This window comes from Elaeis guineensis, chromosome 7, assembly GCF_000442705.2.
Source record: "Elaeis guineensis isolate ETL-2024a chromosome 7, EG11, whole genome shotgun sequence".
NCBI lineage: Eukaryota > Viridiplantae > Streptophyta > Magnoliopsida > Arecales > Arecaceae > Elaeis > Elaeis guineensis.
In genome coordinates, this window is record NC_025999.2 from 20924415 (window position 1) to 20930467 (window position 6053).

Below are 6053 nucleotides of genomic sequence, written 5' to 3' on the forward strand. Positions count from 1 at the left end.
ATGTTCAAAAGCATAATCACAGAAATACTCTACATCTTCTTTATATTTAGTAGAAATCACTCCATCGACTACTCGACGGTCTATCCAACTACGATCTATGGCACACTACCTAAGGATTATGCATATACAAATACAAGATAATTACCAAATGATTATTTTATCATTTCGAATGGCTTATATAATAATTTTATCCTATCATCAAGTAATAGGTATAAAAGGTCCTATCCCATTTAAAAATTATATTAATTCTATAGGTTAAGTATAGTAATTAAATAATATACAATAAGGGTCGAAAAAAAATTTGACAATATCTCCCCTTAGTTCTCTCTCATATGGCATAAGATGTGTGAGGAGAACTAAAAAAAATACTGTCTGAAATTTCTCTCAGACCCTTATTATACCATTTGATTACTATAATGATCTATAGAATTAATTATATTTTCTAAACTATCCATACTGGACAATCAATTGATCAATGTACATAATTCTTCCATCCACACAAAAATATATAAATATACAGATGCCATAGTATATATACATTAATCAAAAAATTGGTCTATGGTTCAATACAATACGGTATTTTTAAAATTTTTAAATTAGGGGGTTCTAAAGTATTGAGCAGCATTGCAAATGGGGAGGACTGGGACGTGCGTCCCGTGCATGTAGACTTGGGGTGCATCAGACAACTAGGCCGTGCTCGCACACCAGCATGGCATCCAGGCAAAGTCCATCTTGGAGGTTCCAAAGTGCAAGCAGCATTGCAAATAGGGCTGAAAATGGGCCGAACTGGATCGGGCCACATCCCTACTTGAACCTGATCCGAAAATTTTTTTTGGGCTTCGGGTCAGGCCTAGACCCTAGACTCTTTTAAAATATGAGGTTTGAGCCCGATCTAAATCCAATTAGACTGGCCCATATCATTTGTGATGGATCCGAAGCAAGCTCATCAGCACCACCGCTTAGGTCTTGCCGATTACCCCCAAGGGGCAGATGTACTCCGTCGGAAGCACATTGATCATTTGAGAACTCATCGAGCTACTTTCACCATCGTCAGAGTTGATGAGAGGGTTAGAGCCAGTTTGACAGTGGCCCGACCTTGAACTCCTACCGTCGAAGGCAATGCTGCTCATCTGAATCTTATCGATGACTGAGAATGCACTTTCCATGCATAAATTGAATTCAAATATTATAAATTTAAATAAATCTTATTAAACTAAATTTAAATATTAAAAATTTAAAGAGGAGGGAATGGCGTGTGGCGACGACAATGCAGGAAAGAAAAGGAGGTGGAGCAGGGACTGGGGCATGGGTCTGATGGTGCGGTGTTTCGATGGCGCAGCAAGGGAAGAAGAGGGGAGGTGGGGGATGGTGGATTCGGCAGGGGGAAGGCTGATTCGACATAGAGACGGTGATGGGGAAAGAAGGGGGACGTCGAGCCGTCAAGAGGGGGGCTCCGACAAGCTTCCAGCAGCGTCAGGGGAAGAAGGGGAAGGCAGGGAAGAAGGGGGAGAGCATGGGTTTGGGGATGGCCGATCTGGTGTGGGGATGTTGAATCTGAGAAGGGGACGGCAGTGCGAGGGCTGGGGCACAAGGACGGGGGCTCTGGCGGTATAGTAGGAGAAAAATGGAGACTGGAGGGCAGGGAACAAGGGGGAGGCAGTGGAGAATGAATCAAGCAATCGGGGATAGGGGTGATTTTTAGGATAGAGTATTAGTGACGACTAAATTATGTCACTAAAATCGTCACTAATACTAATTATTTCAAATTAAATTTATAGCAACAGTATTACCATCGCTAATAACAAAAGAACCATCATTAATAAGTCTTTACCCTTTTAATGATGGGTTTAGTTTCCATCGTAATAAGTGATCGATAAATATTACTATTAGCGACGGCTCATTTGTCATTGCTATTACACTATTTTTTTATAGTGATGTTATGTCTGAGAAGGTAGTAGAGTAGACTGAGGCCACTTCTCCTTCACAAACTAGTCATCCAAAGGGTATAGATTGACTTTTTGATAGAGTGGATGAGGATGCATTCATTGAGAAAGTTTCTAGTAGGATCATCACTTCAATCTATGTTGAGATTCTAAGATATACTTCAGAGGCACAATAAGTGAGACGAGATTTGATGGAGGCATTATCTTTGGTCTGAGAGGAGTCTGCCAAGTTGATTTAAGCTTTTACTTTAGTGAGAAAGGATGTTCGCGATCTGACTCATTCATCTGGAGACATCAGACTACCTTCTCCCTCTAGTCAATCTGACCATCATCATGGGACTATCCTGACTTATACTTACTTAGAATGCTAGGATTCCTTTCATAGAGCTTTAGTAACTCTAAAAATTCATTTTTTGCCGGTTGTAGCTCTCATACACTTTGCATGTACTTATATTTTCTATCTTCGTAATCATCTTTTTGTAATCATGTTTTACTAATCAATAAAAATTTGACTTTTTATCTGATACATTCGATGTTTACATTTGTGTTTATCTATTTGATTGAAAATATGCTTTATTTGCAAAATAAAGGGAGAAAAATGAATGCTTGATTAAATTAATTGAATATGCATGTTTTGAAAGAAAAGGGAGAGAATTAAGAAAAATAAAATTTCTAGCAATTATCAATTCAAAAGAGGGAAAAATCATTTTTGAACTTAATAAGAGAAATTATTGGTAAATATTTGAACTTTGCTGATCTTGATTTAGTCATATGGATTTATTTGAGCATTCCTATGGTTTTGTTCATTTGATTTGTCTTGAGAAATTATTTATACTTTGTATTCTTTGATTATTATCTAGTCATCATTTCTATATTTTGATTCGATTGATTACTTTTGAGAAATGAATTTGAAAAAAAATATTCTTCTTGAATCTTTTGAAATTAATATCAAGCAATTTTTTTTAAGAAAGTTATCATTTATTTTTAAAGCTAGATATTTAAAGAGGACTTCTATTTAAATTTTAAATCATTGGTATCAGACAGCTTACTATTTACCATATATTCCATTGCTCTATCTTTTGGCAAAAAGGAGAAGAATACTTTATCTCAAATCTGATTTTGTATAGTTATATTCTTGATATGATATTGTATGAGATAAATTAAAAAATTTATACATTTTTTTTAACTTAATTGATTGATACTTCTTAAGAAAAGGAAGAAATGCTCTTTTTTTAAAAAATAAAGTATATCATCTTTATGATTTGTTTTGAATGATCTATTGGTATTAGTTCTAACATGATTTATCAATCCTGATCTAATTCTTTAGTTTTGAAATGTTTTATATCTTTTAGATATTTAAAGCTCAAAGTAATTTTATAACCAAATTTGAGAATTTATTCAATTCATTTGTGTTATTTAGAAGTTGAAACAAATTTTTTGAAACTAGCCAGGCTTTAATCTAAGTTTGATACAAATTTTTTGAATTTGATTTGGATTTTAATTTGATTTTGATGATATTTTATAAATTTTTTTTTTGGATTTTTTGATGCTGTCAAAAAGGGGGAGAAGTGTTATTGAGTATATGCTTATAGGTTTCTTTGTTTAAATTGAATATATGGGAGAAGTTATGCTTAAGATGCTCATTTACTTACTTGAGATGATCATATGAAATGAGTATACGTTTGGATGTATGCCTTCTTGAATATCTATATTAAATTTTGGTATCAAAATTTATGATAAATATTTTTAATAAATTCTATTAAAATATTCATAAAGTATATTCTTATAAGTGCTTACTTATTTACTTCATGATTCATATTTATATTGGTAAATTAATTGAAACATATTATGTTTTATTGCTCATATACTTATAATTTCATTATCATCAAAAAATGAGAGATTGTTGATCCAAATGATTAATTTTGATGATGATAAAATATTAAGTAAAAATAGTACTAATCATATGTTTCAAGGATGGATGTAGGGTTTGTTAGATACTCATAATAAAAAAATTATCTAAACAAGAAATCCTCTCAAAGAAGCTAAGTCAAGACAAATCAATGATGGAACTTCTTGTATTTAACTTAGTGGAGTCGATCCCAGGTGTATTGGAGCCGACCCTTAATCAGCCATAAGCATAAAATAAAAAAAAAATCCAAGTTTTAGAAAATTCAAGAGTCAACCCTTGAGAATGAAGAGTCCACTCTAGCACGATGGAGCTGATTAGCATATGCTCCAATCAACTTCTATGAAGCAAGAGTCAACTTTCTCAGATGGACAAAAGACTATATTTTCAGAACACCAACTCGAGCTGACTCATGAAGAAGACTAATCGAATCTTAGATAGGCTGAGTCAACTCATGAAGAAGGTGTGATGACTCTCTTAGGAAGACAGAATGCAAAATTTTCCAGATCTAAGGATGAGTCGACTCTTGAAAAGGATGAGTTAGCTCGTGGCCAGTTCGAGTTGACTCCTGATATGGAGACAATGCTAATAGCTAGTTTTCCTATCTTATTCTCATGGCTATTTCTTCACTCCAATGGCTAGTTCCACCCAATGGTTAAAACCTATTCTGTAGCCACTTTCAAGCCTATTAAAATCAAAAAATCATTTGAAAAGAAAAAGAAGAGGATTAGAAAGAGAAATACATCATTTATGAGAGTATTATTTAATATCTTTGAAAAAAAGAAAGAAATTTGGTACAAAGATTTTAGTGAGCTTTCAAGAGAAATCCATTCCTTCATCAACTACATCCTTTCAAGCATCAAAGAAGAGAAGTACAAGCCTCAATAGAGCAACTCAATAGCAACTTCTTTGAGCTTGAAAGAGTTTTATTTCTATTTTTATTTGTAGTCAAATTCTTATCCATAATATTTTGGATTTTCTTTATAAGTTTTTTTAGGATGAAAGAAACTTGGATTAGGTCCATCCAAGCCCAGAATTGGACTTTGTATGATTTTGGTTGGTAAGCCAAGAAAACCAACTAGGTTGAATTGTTTGCTTGAAAAATAATTATGTAAAATTTTGGTTGGTAATCCCAAAAAATTAATTAAATTTGATTATGAGCCTGGCTAAAATAATCATACTATAATTAGGCTAATTATAGTGAATTTTTAAGTGAAACTTGGAGAGTGGACATAGGTGTGAGGTTTTATCGAACTACTATAAAGTTCTTGTCTTCATGTTGTGCTTTGTTAACTTACTTTTAATTTTTACATTGCATCATTTATTTTAAAATTCTATTGCTACACATTGTTTACACCGCACTTACACTTGAGCTAATTTGTTTAAACACACATATTTGTTAGATTTGCTTAAAATTTTTGAAAAACCCAATTTACCCCTCTCTTGGGTTGCTAACCTTTTGGGTAACAAAGGTTAATGTTGAATAACTAATTTCAAAGGTTAATTCTAAGGTTGCTTAGATCATTCTTAGTAAAGCTTACATTTTATATACCTCTATGTAGTAGTGAGATAGCACCTATGATTTATTGAGTATAAATATTTTACTCATATAAAGTTTCTGTAAATTTTTTATCTTCTATAGTGATCTTTCTATATAATCAAAGGAAATGAGTTTTAGATAGGCTTTGAATAAGCTCATGATTGTGAACATCATAAAATGATGTAACCTCCCGCTTGCCAACTTCATTCTTTTTTAATGTGCATTGTTACTTTATATCCAGTATATGAATGCTCTGTCCTTCCTTACATAGTGTTGTGGGTGCTGCACGATTTTACCCATCAATGGATATGTTGCTCTTAGGCTTATATATCTCTTCTTTATAATATATAAATTCTTTTTTGATGATTTTCTTATCCTTGAAGAATCAATAAGATAATCCCTTTTGAATACTAAATCTTTTGTGACATGCATATTGGTTGTAGGCTTCCATTGCTTCTTCTTGAGTATCGAAGATGATACCTTTGTGCAATGCTAAATTATCAATATTCCTTGAGTTTGAAGTCTAGGCAAAACAAATTGCTTGCTCAGAAGGCCTCTCTATATTATCAATGTTGGTTGATTGGGTGTGTCATCAAGTGAAAGATAATCATCCCCATTGCTTCCTCCCTTACAAAACTACTTGGTGTACTAAAGATGGCCATCA